A 21282-nucleotide genomic window follows, 5' to 3' on the forward strand; every position below is an offset into this window, starting at 1 on the left:
GGCTTTTGAAGAACAGCAAGGGAAAATCTGGTCCTGTATTTCTCATTTCTTCAAAGTGTATACACACTAGAACTTTGCTTTGGATTCTCATTCCTACTGCCAGATGAAAACAATACATTTTAAATTTCACTAACACTTCATTTATATTTTCTAATTCTTAAAAAAACACCAAAGCAAAATAACTTTCTTTGTTACAGTGAGGAACAAAATTTTACTTGATATTATTAATATGTACATTTGTGAGTTAGTATATGCCATAATGAGATGAATAATTTCCATTGGTATGCACATGTTCCAAAGCTTCAAGTTCCAGTAGCCACTAATAAATTTCTATATTTTAATTGTTATTTATAAAGGTATATTTAGTACATGAATTATTTTTCTTATACTTACACTTATGTATTTCAAAAGTGTTCTATGAAGTAGCCCCAAAAATGTGCACAGCTTCCTATAATGTTTCAATGTACTTTGAAAATATTCAGGGAATCGGCCTTCTCTTAGCACAAAGACCTATCACTAACAGTGGCTTCTTGTGGTTCTTAAACAGAAGCATGTCCTGTATTGTAGAAAATGTTGATCTTTTTAACCTCTGCAAATTTATTTTCATCTTCCTGCACTCTGAAATTCAAAATACACAGGGATCTGTTTCAATGCTAGCCTGGCTGTGCATTTTTTCTCTTTCATCCTTTCCATTTATTCAATACTCTGAAACCCTATTCTATTATCTTTCCACCACTGATTTACCTATTTCCTGTGTTTTTACTTTCTTACTTCTCAAAATCAAATGAGAGATAATTTTTATAAAAAAGGACTGCATGAAATTATATATGTGTGTGTATTGATACATATATACACATATATATTATGTATATATATTATTCAGCTTAGTTATAATACAGATTATATATTCAATTACATACATGTTAAATATTTGTTATTCCCTGTTATCTTACTTTAGAAAATATAAATGAATATTAGTGAAAGTGACAATCTATTATTTTCATCCAGATCCGGTTATGTTATTTCTTTCTTAATTTATTGGAAGCACATGAATGTAAACTCAAATTCTTGGTACTGTTGCTTCAATATAATATAATATATATATATTTGATACATGATGTTTTTTATATATATGACATATGTCACAGTGGACTAATTGTCTCCATTCTCCTGTAGTGTCAAGAAGCATTACTATTTTTACCAAATCAGGCAGAAAACATTTTCTAACATTTCCTAAGAACCTTGATTTAATAATTCATGACTTGAAAATTACTATGGTCAACTTGCTCCAGCATCCCTTTCCCCTTCACCACCGTTGTCAACAGATAATGCAGATCTTCTATAGCCTTCATGTACCACATTTCTTTGTTTCAACTACCAATTTCCCAACTTCCTCAGGCACTCCCTTGAAAATTAACAAAGCTAGAGATAAAAGGGAACATGGCAACAGACACCAAGGACATACATGCAATAATAAGAAAATACTTTAAAATCTATACCTCACTAAATTGAAAATTCTAAGAAAAATAGGAAAATTTATTGCTATATACAAGCCATCAAAGTTAAATCAAGGACAGATAAGCAATTTTACAAGACCTACAATTCCAAGAGAAAAAGAGAAGTAATTAAAAGACTCCAAACCAAAAAAAAAAAAAAAAAAAAAAAAAAGCCTTGGCTAGATGGCTTTAGAAGAGAATTTAACATAATTTCAAAGAGTAATTAATGGTAATACTACTCAAATTATTTTGCAAAATAGAAACAGAAAAGAATATTACACAACTCTTTTTATGAATCCACAGTTATCTTGATACTCAAACCACCAAAATCCTAAGAAAGGGACTTACAGATCAGTTCCCTTTTTAACATAGATTTAAAAAAATCTCAATATAATACTTTCAAACTAACTTCAAGAAAATGTGCAGTGGCTGAAATGAGGTCATTTTGCCTCATTTGCCTGGTTTACCATATTTTTTTTTTAATTAATTAATTAATTTATTTTTTTATTTATTCTTGTTACATCTCAATGTTTATCCCATCCCTTGTATCCTCCCATTCCTCCCCCCCCCCCATTTTCCCGTTATTCCCCTCCCCTATGACTGTTCCTGAGGGGGATTACCTCCCCCTGTATATTCTCATAGAGTATCAAGTCTCTTCTTGGCTACTTGCTGTCCTTCCTCTGAGTGCCACCAGGTCTCCCCCTCCAGGGGACATGGTCAAATGTGAGGCACCAGAGTACGTGAGAAAGTCATATCACACTCTCCACTCAACTGTGGAGAATATTCTGACCATTGGCTAGATCTGGGAAGGGGTTTAAAGTTTACCTCCTGTATTGTCCTTGGCTGGTGCCTTAGTTTGAGCGGGACCCCTGGGCCCAAATCTGCCTATCATATTGTTCAACTTGTAGATTTCTAGGACCCTCTGGATCCTTTTATTTTGCTATTCTCCCATGCGTCTCTCATATTTGAAGCCACTTCCATAAGGAGGTTCTTTGATGTTCATTAAGGGTTAATCTGTCTTATTGCCAATGAATCTTTAAAATTGTAAAAAAAAAACTTTAAAAAAATTTTTTTATTGAATTATTCTTGTTACATCTCAATGGTTATCCCATCCCTTTGTATCCTCCCATTCTTCCCTCTCTCCCATTTTTCCCTTATTCCCCTCCCCTATTACTAATCCTGAGGAGGATTTCCTCCCCCTGTATATGCTCATAGGGTATCAAGGCTCTTCTTGGTAACCTGCTATCCTTCCTCTGAGTGCCACCAGGTCTCCCCCTCCAGGGGACGTGGTCAAATATGAGGCATCAGAGTTCATGTGAAAGTCATACCCCACTATTCACTCAACTGTGGAGAATGTTCTGTCCATTGGCTAGATCTGGTTAGGGGTTTAAAGTTTACCGCCTGTATTGTCCTTGACTGGTGACTTAGTTTGAGCGGGACCCCTGGTCTCAAATCTGCCTATCATAACGTTCTACTTGTAGATTTCTAGGACCCTCTGGATCCTTCTACTTTGCTATTCTCCCATGCTTCTCTCATCTAGAGTCCCAATAGGATGTCCTCCCCTCTGTCTCAGTTTCCTGGTAAGTGAAGGCTTTCATGGGACATGCCCCTTTGGCTAGTATGCAGATATAAGTGAAAATCTTTAAGTGCCATATTTTGTAGGTCTCTGAGGTTTTTGAAGACCTTATATATTGTTAATTTATCTATGTACAGAAACATATATATTTGTTAAGCCTAGGATATATATCTTCAGAATATAAATAGACTAATAATCAATATGAATGTGATTTGATCAACTAACAATTAACTTGTATAACTTACTTATCCTAAACAGCCTGCAATAGCACTTTCAAAGTATGGAGCTAAACTTTGTAGTCTACAAGTTTAGATGCAAGCAGAGTCAACAACCAAACTCTGTCAAGACAGAGTAAGCAAGTCCTCAGTAGGCCCCGCCTCACAAATATGTCTGTCAGGTATATTTTTGGTAGGATGGACATTTTTGCTTTATTAATACTACTGATCTATCTGATTAATACCAAAAGTAATCTACAAGTTAAATGCAATCCCCATCAAAATTCCAAAACAATTGTTCACAGAACTTGAAAAGATGAATTTTAGCTTCCTATGAAAAACACAAAATCGCTAGAACAATCACGAATAGTAAAATAACTGCTGTAGATATAGTAATAAATATAAAAAACAGGATGGTATTGCCATAAATAAACAGAATATTGATCAACAAAAGCTACTTGAAGATACACAGTAAGTCCACATATCCAAAGAGAGGTGAGTATTTATGAAGACACCAGAAATACACATTGGGGAAAAAGACAGCCTCTTCAACAGATGGTATTCGTCAAACCACTAGGCTGCATGTAGAATAATGCAACTACATCCATACATACAAAACTGCAACGTCTTCAACTGCAAATGAATCAAAGACCTTAACATAAAACCAGATACACTGAATCTGATGAAGAGAGATAATGGGAAATAGCCTTGAACTCACCAGCACAGGAAAACTTTGTGAATACAATACTAAAAATTAGCAACTAAGAATAATAATTAATAAATGGAACTTCATGAAACTGAAATGTTCTGCACAGCAAAAGACACCATCATTCAGACAAAGTGGAAAACTACAGAAAAGGAAAAGCTGTTTTATTTTTTATTTTATTTTATTTTATCAATTAAAGATCCAATAGAGAGATAAAATCCAAAATATGTAAAGAACTCAATAAGTGGACATCAAGAAAACAAACAATTCAATTTAAAAGTGGAGTACATATATAAACATAGGGCTTTAAATAGAGAAATCTCAAATGGCCGAGATTCACTTAAAGAAATGTTCAACATCCTTAGCCATCAAGGAAATGCAAATTAAAATTGCAGTGAGATTCTATCATACATCAGTCAGAATAGTCAAGATCAATAAAACAAATGACAGCTAATGCTGACAAGCTTGAAGAGTAAAGGGAGCACTCATGCGTTGCAGGGAAGAATGCAAATTTGTACAGACACTACAGAATTCAGTATTCCCAGCTCCACCTAGCTGGGAATAGATCTATGTCAAATTATAGCTATATCACACTTGGACATTACTCAAAGGATGTTTCATCCTACTATACTGACAGTTGCTCAGCCATGTTTACTGCAGCTCTATTTATAATTTCTAGAAACTGAAGAAAAAAGCCTAGATGATCATTAATGAATGAACTGATAAAGAAAATATGGTATATTTATAGAGTGGAATATTACTCAGCCATTAAAAATGAAATTTGCAAGTATGTGGATGGAGTAGGTTTTAAAAATCATCCTATTTGAGGTAACAGGAACAAGAAAGATATTTTTCTTATATGTAGATGTTAACTCTTAAATTTTTGCAATTGGCTGCAATCCATAAAACCACAAAAGATAGGTGCAAACAAAGAGACAAGGGGCAGTAACACATCTCTATAGGAAGAGGGAATAGAAGATATAGTTATGGATTGATGGTAGTGGAGTAGGCAGGAACAAGAGCATCAAATATGGAGCATTAGGAAGGTGAGGTAAGAAAGTGATTTTATGGAGGCCCAGCTAAAGCTAAGTACCATTGGAGGATTGTATGGAAACCTAATACAGTAGAAGCCTCCTAAAATATATACATCCATGGAGTTTATATAAATAAAATTGCCAAATAACAGGGAAAAGAGGGCCCCAACTGAATATCTCCTGTCACCAAATGAAGTTTCTAGTGTCAGGAATAGGTTATATCTAATTAAATTATTGATAAAAGAGGTCCCATGGGAACCCCCAAACAAGCCAGGCTATTGCCAAAGCTATTGGCTGTTCTTCATAAACTGAGGGTAAGGCTCTATTGATATAGACAACAACTACACAACTTACTGAACACTCAGAAGTCTAGCAACTACCTATGTAGAGCCTTCACAACTACAAACCAATGTTCACGATGCTGGAAGGTACCTTATACACTCACAAATGAGAAAGATAAACACCAATCCAGCTGCAACACACTCAAACTATTATGATGAACTGCCTACAAGATACTCTAGTGTAATAGTGGCCTTTAGTTGGTGGGGTGAACCAAATGATATCTGATTAAATGTATGGACCGCTCCAAGAGAGAGAACCCATCCATAACATTGTTCTGGTGGCCAAGAAACCAGAACCAGATATACTAGGGACCTCCAGAAAACCAAAGGTCACTGTTCTGCTAAAGGAACATAGCCATAAAATGATTCCTAATGAGATTTGGGTATACTCAAACATCAGTGTCTTGCTCAGCCATTATCAGAGAAGCTTCCTCCTCTGGTAGATGAGAACAAATACAAACACAATATGCAGAGACTGAAAGACCTTAGAACACTCAATCCTAAAAGATAGGAATCCATCAAATCCCTCCCCACACAGGGCTCAGGCAGCCCTGAGGAAGATAAAGTGGTCAGAGTGTAAGAGATAGAGAACACTGAGTACATCAAGGAAAAAAAAAAAAGACTTCTTAATGTTTCATGTCAACTCACATATGAGCTTACGGAGAATGAGGCAGCAAACACCGGGCCTGCATGAGTCTTTACCAGATGGCACCCCGGGGTAGAGATGAAAAGTGGACACAACTGGCATTCCTAACCCAGTAGATAACCACTGGAGGAGAAATATCTTCTCTGCAATTGAGTCTCACTAGGGATACAAACCACTCCTCTTCTATGTTTTTGAAACAAATTTTAAATTTAATTGTATTTTGATCATATTCTTCATCACCTCCAAGTTTTTCCATATTCTTTCTCCCTCCCTACCTTAAGTTCATTCTCAAAAACCAAACACCCAATATGAGAAAACAAAACAAACATAATCCAAAAGAAAAATTCAAACAAACAACAACAAAATCATACCAAAATGTATACAAATAAAAGCATTTTTCAAAAGACCCTATAGATTCTCTTATATGGTGGTCAATTATTTCTGAACATTAAGCCTGATTGGGAGTAGCTAATATACCCAGTGTTACACCACTGGATAAAACTGATTTTCCCTCATCCAGAAGGTACAAATGACTGTTCAGTAGTTAATCTTTACCCTAGTGGCTAAGTTTTCTTTCATTCCTTCATTCACTCACTCATCGTTCATTCATTCATTCATACATGTAAAAATATCAGAATAAAATAAATTTAGATAAAACAAAAACTATATAATTGAATTTGGACAAAGACAAACCAGCGGAATGAACAGAGCCCAAGAGAAGACACAGGAATCAGAGACTCACTCATTTGTATACTCAGAAATTTAATAAAAACATTAAATTGGAGGCCCTAATATAAGTGCAAGGGAATTGATGCCAATCCATGAAGGCCTCTGAATGTTAGTTTCTTTGAGTTAATATGAGTTTTGATTATGTTGACTTAGAGGGGTTTTGTTTTGTTTTGTTTTGTGCTACAGGAAGAAGCATCTCTGATGATGGCTGAGCAAGGCACTGCTCTTTGTATATAGCAGAATGCCATTTGGAGTCATCTTATTCATAGTTATTTTACTCTTATTTTTAGAACAGTATTATTTACTTTTCTCTTAGGTCACTGAGCTATCTAGCCTCAGGTTTCTGGTCACCCAAGCAGTGCTGGGTATCAGTTCCATCTTGTGGAGTGGGCCTAAAATCAGATAAATAATTGGTTGGTTACTCCCAGCTTTGTATCACTATTGCCCTAGCATATATTCCAACTAGATATTTCTTATCACCAAACAAAGCTTCCAGTACTGAAATTGGATTACATTCAACTAAGCTGTTGACTAAAGGTGCCCCATGAAAATTCTGCAACAACTCAAGGTGTTGCCAAACTGTGAGCAAGGCTCCGTTGCTGAAGACAACACCTACATAACTCAACACATCCATAACATGGGGTATGTTGAGCTTGTGCCTACATAGGGAGCCTTCACTCCCAGTTTCTGGTGTCTTCGGCACAGAAAGGGATACTGCATGTTATCAAAAGATAAATGGAAACATCAAGCCAGGCACAAAATCTTTATTTATGATACAAACCATTCTTAAGGGCAGGCTCTATTTCCAGAAGTATATGGCCAACACAAAATGAACCCAATGGGATCTTTGGGGATTCTTTTTCTCATAATGTCAGGGCTTAATTTTTTTCACTTTACAGGTCCTACTGTATATAGTGTGGCTTCAGGTTTCTGAGTTAGTCTTTTTTAAGAGATGGCCATGTGCAAAAGTGTGTGGTTTGTGCCTATATGTTTTTCTTGTGCTTTTTCTTTGGCCTATTTTTTATGCTTGTTTGTTTACTTTGTCTTATTCTAGTTACTTTGGCTTTTACAAATCTTATTTACTCTTTGATGACTTCCTTCTAAAGAGATACTGAAAGGTTGTTGAATTGGATAGGATGTAAGGTTGAAAGACTCTCAGAGAAGTTGGGGAAGGTACAAAGAGGGAAAGAAATAAACATAGTCACCTTTTTTTGCTCCCTGTCTTTAAGGTGTCATATTGTATCCCATCTATTTTGCATATTGAAAGGAGTGAAAGATAATTCCTTTTGCAGTTAAATAATGCTCCTTAAAAACCATGAAAATCCAGACTCCTGAGTAAGAGCTATAGTCCTTTCATGAGACTGACATACAGCCAATCTCTCTTCTCTATATGGCTCAGCATTTTCTTTTGAACTCTCTGACACATCCTTTCCCTGAATGATACCATGTAGCTCACAATAAACTTTTTCATCTTAAGTAATGGCAGCACTTTAGGACAGTTCATAAATGTCCATAAGTGACCCGCCATAACCCAAACTTCCTGACCCTATGGCCTTATAAACAGAGGACTTTACTTCTAGTCCAGTCCTTCCTTTCTTCACCTTTGCTTACAGCTAAACCTTGTAGTCAGAATATGGTTGTAAGTATTTTCATTATGAATATTTAATCACCTGGTCACCAAATGTGTTATTCAGTTTCTATTAGAAGTCCTTGTATTCCTGTTACAGACACATCAGGTCCAACTTGTCTTTTTCAAGCTATTGGCATAAATTTATGTCTCACTTCTCTATTTATTTTAGATTTAGCTGCTGTCATATAAACAGCCTGAAACTTTCCTTTGCATTCTATTTTCTACTCAAGTGATCAGGTGTGAAAATGAGATAAGCTTTGTTCCTTTCCCAAAGGACATTCTGGTCCTGGAGAGATGGAAAATAAACAAAAATGCCCTGTGAGAAAGATCTCTCATTTGAACTCTCATTGAAAAGTTTGAGATAGAGAGGAGCACTTGGTAGTTCTTGTGTGATTTCTCTTACAGTGTTTTCTGTTTCCCCCAAACATTCTTTTCCTTTACACCCTAGCACATGCAAGTGCATGTGCATACCTGCAAACACACACACACACACACACACACACACACACACACACACACACACACACACACACCCTGTTCTTTTCCAGTTTTCCAGGACAGCCTTAAGTTGGTACAGAAAATATACAGGAAGTTTGAAGACAATGCCATTGCCCAAAGAACACAGTCTTTCAATCTGTTTCCACTCTCCTCTCGTAATGAAGAGGACTAATATCAAATTGTACAAGGAGAAACTCCTTCCGATGTGAGCAGAATCATGTCCTGTTTTGTTGTTTATAATCAGGGCACTGAGCTTAAAATAATATAAATTTTTTTCTCCAGAAGGAAAATAAAATATAAATAAACCAGGGTAGGGGAATAGGTGAAAGTTGGAGGGAGGGAGGGAGGGTGAAAGGGAGGGAGGGAGGGAGGGCCAGGAGGATACAAGTCATGGGATAACAATTGAGTTGTATTCTGAACAAATTAAGTAAATAAAAATAAATAAATAAACATAAATAACCATCTCAGATTTTATTATTTTTAGTCTTTTCTTTACTATGAAGCTAATGATTTCTTTAGCAGTAACTATCATATACAGTTTGGCAATAGATACCTTCTCTACATTAAAAAAAAAACACTCAGTTACTTCTGTTTTCCTTTCTGGTGGATTCTAAGCATAATAAGAAAAATATTTTTATATAAACTCTATTGTCACTTTGCTTCTAAAGAGTGCACTCATGTTTCTGATATTAAGAAAAATGCATGGAAGTAAATTTATTTCCTAAGTTAGATGGAACAACTCTTTTGTAGCCTTGATCTTATTTGTGAAAAGACAATGCAATTTACTAAATGGTGCCCCAGTGACCTGAGAGGTTAATGCAGATCAAGCATCCAAGTAGTTTTAATCTATGTTGAGAAGTTGATTCACTGTCTACTGAATCAACCAGAGGAACTATGGTGACCTCTATCAGGCTCACAACTGACTGCTCATGAAGAAATACAGAAGCTCATGCCCACATTCCTTTTCACTCAAGCTAAATTTGAGGTCAAATCCACATTTAAATTTTATCAAGTGAGACACTGAAGTCATGATATATAAGCTATTGGTATGAACTACCTTAGAATTGAATATTTGAGAGAGACTAGGAAGTCAGTTGGAATACAGTAAAAAAGGAAAGAAATCTGTTAGATTTCTTGCCATTTTTATGTGTGCAAATAAGTACATATGCATAACATATGTTATAAATTATAAACTATATATTCTAAGTATGTAAACATAGTGTTATCACATCAGCAGACATTAGTGTGAGGAACTTGAATTTGAGAACTTGAATTTCAGGAATATATATATATATATATATATATATATATATATATATATATATATATATATATATATCATAAAGCAAGAATTAGATGTAAAAATATTAAAAACTAGTTGAAAAGGAAACAAAACAAGCATAAAGAGAATCCCAAGTACAAAGCTAATAAGAATAGGTAAGTTTACATGCTTCTCTAAAAGCAACATTAGGCAAACATTTTTATTCAGGACTATGATATTCTTATGCCAGCCTCGTCTCTATTTTTGCATGTTTCACAAACTAACTATCTGGTTATGAACACATTTATTAAAATAACATGCCAAAATTTCAGTTCTGTTCACTATTGTTGTGATACTAATATTGATCAGTTTTCTCTGTTTGTTTGTTTGTTTCTCACTTCATCTCTTACTTTGGAATATGGCACACAATATAGAACTGTTGGTAGTGAACAAGAAAATTCCTGATGGAATTCCCAAAGAACACAGCTTGTCAGATCACCCACAGTCTCCAGAGGAATAGGGATAAGATACATTTGCCTGAATTCTTTTCCAGAGCAACTCTCTATGTGATTCCACACTGATAATTCTTGCTTCATTAAAGAAATCGTTCAGTGTATAGAACACAAGTTTTGATATGATGTTCTTGATGGTCTAAACAGATTTTACAAAGATTTCAAATGACCCATCATCTTATCCTTGTGTAGTGACTTTCATTCTGATTTAAATTATTTATTCTAATAACAAATGAAAGGAAAATACCTAGTGACATTTGAAATAAATGTATTGCAAAGTTAATTTAAAATAGTTGTTATAAAATGGGAGCAATGAACCTTCTTCCTAACTTATTGTCAGAAATGACATTTGAGTCAAATGGCTATATTTTCTAAAAGAAAATGACCACTATGTACTGCAGGCTGTTAGATACACAGGACTCATTTATTTTTATGACCAAGGCATATAAATCCCAAAGTATGGGTAACTTTGAAAAGAAACTATTGCATTTGTTTTTGAATCATTTTATTAAATTTAATACTCATCCATTTGTTTGCAAGGGATTCAACTGTTTAAAAGACATTTTCCTTACCACTACTGTGAAACTAGCTATGCCCCACAGAATTCCACCACCTTCCCACTGAGCTGAGCTATTAAATATCTGCATGGATCCCTTGCCGAGCTCCACAGGTTGACAGAAACTATTTCTTGACAAATCCTTACTTCTTACTGAACATCTTTTTACTCATTGATTATAGATCTTATTTATGCATATGCATTTAAATGGCAGTTTTCTGTTGAAAATACAAATAAATTCAATTCTAATTTTTTAAAATGGCATGCTTCTATGAACAATAATTGAGAATTTTCTTAAGAAAAATGTACAAAGCCACTACAAAATATTAATTCAGTAATAAATTACTTAGGATGATTTAGAAGTAAATGAAAGCTTATTAAATCCAATCCTCATACTTAATTAATGCATAAGAATGATTTTATTAGTATACAATTTAGATAACACTAAAAGAACTTTTATAGAATTATACATATACTTAATCTTTTTTAATCTTTTCATAGGCATGACCATCTTTGCAGACAATTCTTGTGTTAGTTTCCAGCTAAAATCTATTTAACCAAAAGCGTTTATGAAGCAGGTTTCATTTTGCACATTTAACACTAATAGCACCCACAGAAGATGAACTATGTGGATTATGTGTTGATCACATTATTGGAAGACTTTAGTTTAGATCTTAATTCCAAAACAAAGTCAGGCCTCTTTCAAGCATACACTACATGTTTATTAAATGTGCTCTTTAATTGGTACGATGATAATGTTAAATAATTTCTCAAGTCATCTCCCATAAATGAAGTTGACAGAAAAGAAATGTCTTCAGTTTTTCTCTTGTCATTTGTTACATTATGAATAATACAGTGAAGTGGGAATATACACTGTCCAAATAATTGCAGATAATAACGTAAACAGAAGAATAATCTAACCACGGGCTAGTGCTTTTTTTTTCTTGATTAAAAATATTGTGATTTTCTACCCAGTGATAAAATTACTCTTCCTAAGACAAACACATTAGCATGAGCTACTCAATATTCACTACCAGATGAAGACCCACTATGAAGATCATCGTACAATTGATGTAGCTATTTGGTACAATTTTCCAGGATTTAGCTACATGATTCCCACTACCATTAATAAAATATGAGGCTAAATAGCCTTGAAACATTTGACCCAAACAACACCATGAGTTCTATTTTCAGAGGTAAAACAGTAGATTTCAACATCTACAATCATTATGTGTATTTGTTTTTAATCCTACAGCAAACAATAAGATCTTATCAGTATTAACACAGTGAAATCCTAGTTTTTATGGTCTCTATTGTCAAAAGAAAATAGGATATAGGTAGTTGGTTTCAGAGACCTTAAGGGCCTGAAAAGCTTGCTCAAGTTAACATGCTTGATGCCATTTCAGAGGAGCAGAATTCAGTTCAATGCATTCCATTTTGACATCACGAGCTGTTGTAACTCTAGCTCAAGTGGATCCCCAAGGCCCCTGACTTCTGCTGGACATAACGTTCATTTATCCATATGCACATACAGACACATAACACAGAGATACACCCCCTCTCCCACATACACACAATTAAAAATAAAGAAATCAGAAAGAAAACTATGCCTGAGAACCTCGATCTCTTCCTTTAAAATCTTCCTAGGGCTAGTAAGTTCATGGACTTTCAAAAAGAAATTAGTATCAGCACCCACTATCAGCTAGATCAACTCAATTCTATATTACACTCTAAACCTTATCCTGATAGCCACAGACTGTGTAGCTACCTCCCGCATCAAAGAGGCTTATTTTATAGCAAATGGAGACATTCACTAAAACCCACGATTGGACACGATGCAGATAACAACAGGTGGTGAGGAGCGACGGATCCAATGGATAGATCTGTATTCTTGAGAGCATTTTGATCCTTCTGAGGTTACTGGATTTCCCTTAATTTTCCATTTCTGTTTACAAATGCTAAATCTTTATAGAAATTGTTTTATTTTACAAAGAATAATTAAAGAAAAACCTCATGATTGTAGCCCACACAATAAACTATAAAATGTAAACCTGGCTTTGGATTATTTTGTCTAGGTGTGCTGAATTCAAGGATGTCAGCTAGCAAAGTCTTTCAGCATCATTCAGCCTGGTCCTCTGTCTGGGCATCTTCCTGCATTAGAAAGATGAGTGGGTGTACTATACCTGATCACTAGGGGCGTGATCATAACACACAATCTTCCCACTATACCTGATCAGTAATGATGTGATCATGACATAGAACTGTCCCATATCAGATGAATAAAGCTGTTTTTGTTTTAACTCTTTAAGTCAATTTTAAAATCTTCTTTCTGTTCCCTTTAGTTAGATGGCTTATGAAGTGGTGTGTATGAAACAGCTGGAATCAGTGTGTTCCACTCTCACTCTTAAAGGGGCCGAGTGAAGCCTTGGTCAAATGCTTCTGCTTATCCTTTGGCTGTGTATTGTCTCACTGTCTGATTTCTTGTTCACTGGTCCATTCGGAGAGTGTAAGAATGGACTCATTTTGTCCTGCAGTGAGACTTTTAAAAGATGTCACTAAATCTCCCTTTTGTGCCTGGCTTCTCTAACAGCACAGCCTGAGGCAAGGCATTTAAACCCTCTAAACTCAGAGATTGGCTTAGGAGCAAAACGAGGAAATGGAGTTAGATAATTTCCCGGGTACATTTTTGATGATAATGTTTTATAGCATGCAGTAGTGACTTATATTCACTGTAGGTAACACAGGCTTTTACTCCTCTACTGATTTGATTTCAACATCTACAATCATTATGTGAGAGACCACAACTCCTTCAGATGGCACTGAATGTTTATCCTGATGGTGCCAATGATAACCTCATTGTCAGGGAAGCAAGAACGATTCTAATTGAATAACTCATCTTTTAACTGTATGCCTAAAATCTACTAGTGTCGTGGTCTTTGAATAGCTCTCCTTTAGGTAATAGCATGATCTTTTAAATGTAATGGAGTGTAGCGTTTTATCACCCCTCATAAAAATTCTGTAGGAACAGACAGCTCTAAGGTTAAATCACTATGGAGATACAACTTCTGCAAAAGCAATCTGAAGTAACAAGTATGTTGGAGGAGATCATGGGCACTGAAATAATAGCAAGATCCTCAGATGCCTTAGGTTTAAAGAAGCTAACACAACATTCTTTGATTTGGGGTTAAATAGAATCACATGGTGTTCCAGTTCCTTAATGTTTAAAACTTAAATTCCTATTATAAATGGAAAAATATCACAGAAATAATTATAAAAATTGAACAAAAGGCTATAAAATCATATGCTCAAATAATTTTTAATTTACCTACATACCATTTAATTACACATATTCAAGTTTGGGATAACATTTTAAATAAATTGGACTTAAATTTTTCTGTTTTCCTTTACCTTTTATACATGGTCCAATTTGGTTTTCTGGACAATAAATATTTCAGAGTACAAAATATTACCGTCTCACTTTAATATGATAGAACATGAGCCATTTATCATCTTGTGTTAGGAGAAAGTTCACGGATCAGCTCCTGCATGCTGTTTGTGTGTGAGTTTTCTACACTTTGCATTGCTAAATAATTGAGAACATTAGCTTCCAAATCATGAAAAATTCATTTTAACATGATGTATTATTAATCGATTTAATTTAAAGTGATCCAGAAACTTCCAATTTTACTTGTGCTGCTTGAAGATGAATTCAGGTTGTGTTTGATATTGCACATTTGTAACTCTTGGTTTCCTATTTTTATTTTTTTATAGTGATATAACAATAAGTTAACATTTCAGTTTACAGTCTCATGTATCTTTGTACTATGTATTTCTAAGAAAAACTGTACAAACTCAGTCAATTCTCTACCAATTCTTAATATTTTGCTGCTACTTTTAGGTTTTACATTCATGCACAGACACATGAGATTTTTTGACAACTGTAAGCATCTTTCTTCTTAGTAATTGACAAATTCCTGATTAGGCTTCCATTTCACCTCCCAATGTGTGAGCTATTTCAAATTATTTATTAAAATTTCAATATTTATGAGGTAAGAACAGAAACTAAGAATTAGTAGGTAACTGTTGTTATTATATCAATATATTGATAATCATAGTTCTGTGACCTATCTCCATTTTTATGACAAATACCTGAGAAAAGTAATTTAAAACATTAAAATAGTTACATGGGGTCATAATTGTAAAGATTTTAGTACATGGTGTTTTGGTCTAGCTGCTTTGACTATAGAGAAGGATAGAACTTCATTAAATTACATAAACGATAGAATGAAGCTTTATACATTGTGATAAGAAAGGACAGAAAAAGAGACAAAGGTACTGTGTGTTATGTTAACACCATCTTCAAGGGTACAGCGCAGATAACATGTCTTTGTTCTAGTAAGCCATCCACCTACAGGTTCTGCAATCTCGCAATAATGTGTATAGGCCTGTGACCAAGTATAGGACATATCGTGATCCAGGCCATAATAAGTCCCATTAAAGTAGACACTGTCAAATGTAGCATTTGTCCAAGCTCTTGTTGCATAAGGACCTCTGAATGTCAGCTCGGCACTTGGTCTCATTATACTGGTGCCAGTGTGATCATTCCACCATCCTCCATGAGAGAAACTAGAGAACTACACTCACTTTTTGCTTGCTTATTTCATTTTTGTTTTGGATTAATTTAAAATTATCAAAGATATAGTGCTCTCTTTCTTATTAATCGGTAGGAGAGCTAGATACAGGAAGAAATAAATTTCAGGTTCATTATAATTTTGTACCTATTTCTCCCTAACCCTATAACAGCCATGATGCCATAATGGTCTATAACCATATTCAGCTCTAAGGAAGTTACAGTCAGCATCTTAATCTCTCACATGGTGACATGGTTCTTTATGCTAAGCCTATATGGATAAGTTCTTTCCTTAAGAAAAGGTTTCCCAGGACTATCCATTTTGGTATGAAACTCCTCAAAAATTCATCTAATAATATATCTCCCATATACATGTCCTGGGTAGGCAATAGAAATATATAATGTATAATTTGAAAATTAGTAGCATAAATTTTATTGTTTTTATTATTCTTAAGACGTTAACAATATATCCATTTATTAGCATAGATAGAAACTAAATCAAGATCAGAATACAGACATCTATGGGAAAATATATTTTTATCGAAGATAAAGGAAGGGAAAGGGACAGGTGGGAAGGGAAAGGAAGGAAGGAAAGAGAAGTGAACAGAAGGAAAGCTGACTTATTGATAGTGATCATGACTGGCATAAATACATCAGTTCTGACAAAACCGTCATCTTCTATCTTAGTCACAGTGCATCTACAGACCTAGCATGTTAAGCATTATCACTTTAAAAAAAAAAAGCATTTTGTTTATGCTACTATTTCATAGTTTCCTTGACAGCTATCATTTATGTAATTGATGTTCCAGTTTCTGTTCTATTGCTGTAATAAAATATCCTGACAAAAAGCCAAATGTGGAAAGGGGGTTCTTTTGAGTTATAATTTCTGGAAACAATATTTCATTACAGGAAAATCAGAAGCAGCAGTTTGAGACAGTTGGGCATACCACCACATTTACCATCAACAGCAGAGAGAAATGAATTTGCCAGTACTGCCTGCTTGCTTACTTGTTCAACCTACCCTCTCCATTATTATACGGTTCATGGACGAATGGTGCCACTCTCATTCAGAGTGGGTCTTCTTTTATAAATTAACAACTATGATAATCCTCTGAAGATATATCCACAAGCTAACCTGATCTAGATATTCTCTAATCACTCCAGGTTGTACTAAGTTGGCTGTAAATACCAACCAACACAACACATTCACCCCCTGTCAACTTGACACACAAACATGTCACATTAATCTATAAATTTGCATGGCTTTTTCCCAAAGTCTCAAGTCATTTTAATACTATAACTCCAAGAAGCACTCAAGTCTTTAAAAAAAATCCCAATACCTAAAAGTCCCAATTCTATTTAATTATCTGAATTCTCTTAAATGTAGGCTTATATAAAGTTTAAAAAAATGTATATATTTAAACATCCTTGTATGTGAAGGAAATAACTGAGGAATACAACAATCACACTGAAGCAAAACCCAAATCCAACAATGTAAATACAATCCCTTCAGTGTCACTAATCTCTCATTAATTATACGTGATTATGTAGCCACAGCACAATCAGTGCACACACACTCTACACCAAAATATGTTAGTAGTGCTGATACAATTCCTGATAAACTCCTTGTGACCATCTGAAACTTCTTGGAGATGGGCAGCTATAGTTTTCATTTTTCTCATCATTATTGACTTCCAAGATTCACTAGAATCACCTTTTAAGCTTTTTTTTTTTCACAGAATTTAAGGGCTTTTTTGGCCCAAACTAGCAGAATTTTTCATATTCCTTCCCCCAAACCAACACCATCGGGTTTACAATGCAACAACCTGTTCCTGGTACCAATTTCTGTTATTGGTTCATTTATATTACAGTGATAAAATATTAAAAAGGCAAGACAGGGAAATAAAGAGTCACTTTATATGTTAGGTCTCTGTAGCTACTTCCTATGCTCCTGGGAAGCCACAACCTGCCATTCGTGTTGGCTCACTGGCTTATATGGCATATTTCATAGTTGTTGAATAAAGATAAACATAAAGCTACATCTGGCCTAAATCTATTAGAAGAAAAAGTGGGGAAGAGCCTGGAACTCATTGACACAGGAGACAACTTCCTGAACAGAACACCAACAGCTCAGGTTTTGAGGTCAACAATTAATACATGGGACCTCATGAGGCTGAGAAGCTTCTGTAAGGCAGGAGAAACTGTCAACAGAACAAAGCGACAGCCTACAGACTGGGAAAAGATCTTCACCAACTCTATGTCTGACAAAGGTCTAATATCCAAAATATACAAAGAGCTCAAGAAATTAAACACCACCAAACCAAATAACCCAATTGAATAATGGGGCTCAGAATTAAACGGAGAATTCTCAACAGAGGAATACTGAATGGCTGAGAAACCCTTAAAGAAATGCTCAACATACTTAATCATTGGAGAAATGCAAATCAAAAGGACTCTGAGATTCCATCTTACACCCATCAGAATGGCTAAGATAAAAAACTCAAGTGACAGCAAATGTTGATGAGAATGTCAAGAAAGGGAAAAACTGTTTGTTGCTGCTGGGAGTGAAAATGTGTACATCAACTTTGGAAACCAATATGGTGCTTTGTCAAAACACTGGGAATAGGGCTACCTCAAGACCCAGCTATTCCCCTCCTTGGAATATACGCAGAAGATGCTCAACTACACAAAAGGACGTATGCTCAACCATGTTTGTAGCAGCCTTATTCACAATAGCCAGAACCTAGAAACAACCTAGATGTTCCTCAGTCTAAGAATGGATAAAGAAACTGTGGTACATTTACACTATGGAATACTACTCAGCTATTAAAAGCAAGGAAATCTTAAAATCTGAAGGCAATGTATGGAACTAGAAATGATCATCCTGAGTGACTTAACCCAGACCCAGAAAGATACACATGGTATATTCTCACTTATAATTGGATACTAACCCCAACAGAGATGTTCCCCTGAAAGTCTTCACATAGTAGAATAGATGCTGGGTATTCCTATTTGGACTCCAGATGAGAGATGTATGGGAGAATATGGAAATAGAAAGATCCAGAGGGTCCTAGAAACCAACAAGAAGACCATCAAAGCAGGCGGATCTGGACCCAGGGGAGTCTGCTCAAACAACTGTACCAACCAAGGACAATGCATGTAGTAAACCTAGAACCCCTATTCAGATCTAGCCAATGGACAACATATTCTCCACAGTTGTGTGGAGAGCAGGGACTGACTCTGACATGAACTCTGATTCCCTCTATTTGACCACTTTCCCTTGGTGGGGAGACCTGGTGGAACTCTGAGGAAAGGTAAGCAGGCTATCAGAATGAGACCTGATAGGCTGAGATCATATAGTGGGGGAGAAGGTTCCCTTCTGTCACAGACCTAGGGGAGGAGAATAGGGTGAAAGAGGGAGGGATTGGAGAATGGGAAGATACAAGTGAGGAGATAACAATTTATATTTAATCTGAATAAATTACTTAAATAAAAAACAATTAAAATCTTCATCTGGCCATTTTGGATGCTATAATTCAGCCTAATCATTATATAATTTTGGCTGTCCTTAGTTTTAAAGTCTGGCAATAACTGTCCATGGACATCAGCTTTAGCTATCAAACATACTTTACATAATTAATGACATATCCTTAAGTTGGATTCTTTATAATGTCATCATCATTTGTGAAACACCAAACGTCCTGGTCTAGAGAAGATTTTGCAGCTAGTATACCATCAAAAATGTTTACTACATTAACCCATCATTATACATTTTTCTATCAAAAGCTTGAAACAAACATTATCTCCTATTAATGCAACTTTGTGAGCACTACCCTAAACAACATTCACACATTTCATACAGGAATAATTACAGATGGCCATAAGGTGAAAATTACAATGAAATTTCAATGATATATTCATATAAATAAAGACATACATATTTTAATTTATCTATAAATAAATATTTTTTAGTAAATCTCAGGAAGCAAAATTCTGAAGAACTCTCCAAATATATATATAACTGCCTGGTCCTAGAATATTTTTATGGTTTAGATATTAAAAAATAGAAGAAAGCTTCCTATTCATTAAGTATTATTGTAGGTAATATAATTTTGCTCTCATAATATAATAATGATTTATTTGGGGAAATCTCATTAGCAGACAAAACGAAATGGCCTTAAGTATGAAGCAAATACATTCAATAGCAAGGGAGGGTATAAGCATATATTTCATGAATGAAGGAAATGGAATTGGACTATGAAATAACATAGGTATAAATACTGAAGTTAAACTCAGTGTTAAATGGAAGACACAAATCAGAAGAGGGTTGTAGTGGGAGAAAACCTTTGCAATGTCATAAAGATAATTTGCAAGGATTACTTTAAAGTAAGTGAATACTGAAAGAAGCTATGATACAGGGGGAAAAAGCACCAACCATTGTGCAAGCTACCAATATGTTTATGGACTTAGCATGCAGAGAAAGGAATTTTTATGAGTAAAATGAAATTGTCTGCTTTAAGCTAATGTGTGAATCTCAGCACTGGTGTGCAATCCCAGCATGTATGACTTCTTGGTATAATTCCCAGTACCATACTATTAAACAATGTCACTATCAAGTAACTACTAGAATATGTACAACCAATGGATTTTGACTGAAACCAACAGCACTTTGTGAATTAATTTATCTTTAAGTAAAAGAGCATATGCTGTACCAGTACATGAATCTACCTATGTCATTTCACTTACCAACTATACTTCCATACCTTATTAACACTCAGCATATATTATTTTCATTCGTAAACTATATGCTCTAGAGGGGAAAAGGGAGAGAGGATAGGACCAGGAGGAAAAGAGTGAGGGGATTACAATTGGATTCACAATATAATGTGAATGAATGATAATAATTACTATTATAAAGAAATTTGACAAGTAAAAAAGTCATATAATATTCAATTAAAACATCGAGTCAGTGATATTTCTCTTGATACTGTCAGTAGATAATTTGTAAATACAATAAAATCTATCTTATAAATTCTTTATGCTTTTATTATATAGTAATGAACTAACTAATAGAAAAAATAAAAATTAAACCTAGTACCTAAATACCAAAGAAAATAGTATAGCCTTACTATAGCTATCTAGTGGTTTAAAATAGTACAAAAGGATGGAAAACATTTACTCTGTTATTATGTTATCATCTGCTCAAACGTAAGATATGGAAAAAAAAACCCGCAGAAGTTTGGGTGGCAAAATAGAATACAGAAAATTGAGAGATAAATGAAGGATACGGTTCAGGGCAGATCACATGTCTAGCATGTACACAGCCAGAGCTCAAAGTGGCACTTCTGAAAGCATAAAAAGCAACACAAAAAGTAATATGCATAGCCTGAGGCTAGAGACGATAGAGGGAATGAATTTGCAAAGTCATTGATATCTGTCAACAGTTTCACCA

The 21282-nt window shown here is 34.8% G+C and overlaps 1 protein-coding gene across 1 annotated transcript in view; it reads right to left on the minus strand.

Moving 5' to 3' along the window:
* The window catches only part of Robo2 (roundabout guidance receptor 2), a 1234122-nt gene that overhangs the window by 1118581 nt on the left and 94259 nt on the right, over positions 1 to 21282 (minus strand). The gene's annotated exons all lie outside the window — the stretch shown is intronic.

The sequence above is a fragment of the Acomys russatus genome, chromosome 8 (assembly GCF_903995435.1).
Source record: "Acomys russatus chromosome 8, mAcoRus1.1, whole genome shotgun sequence".
In the NCBI taxonomy this organism is placed as follows: domain Eukaryota; kingdom Metazoa; phylum Chordata; class Mammalia; order Rodentia; family Muridae; genus Acomys; species Acomys russatus.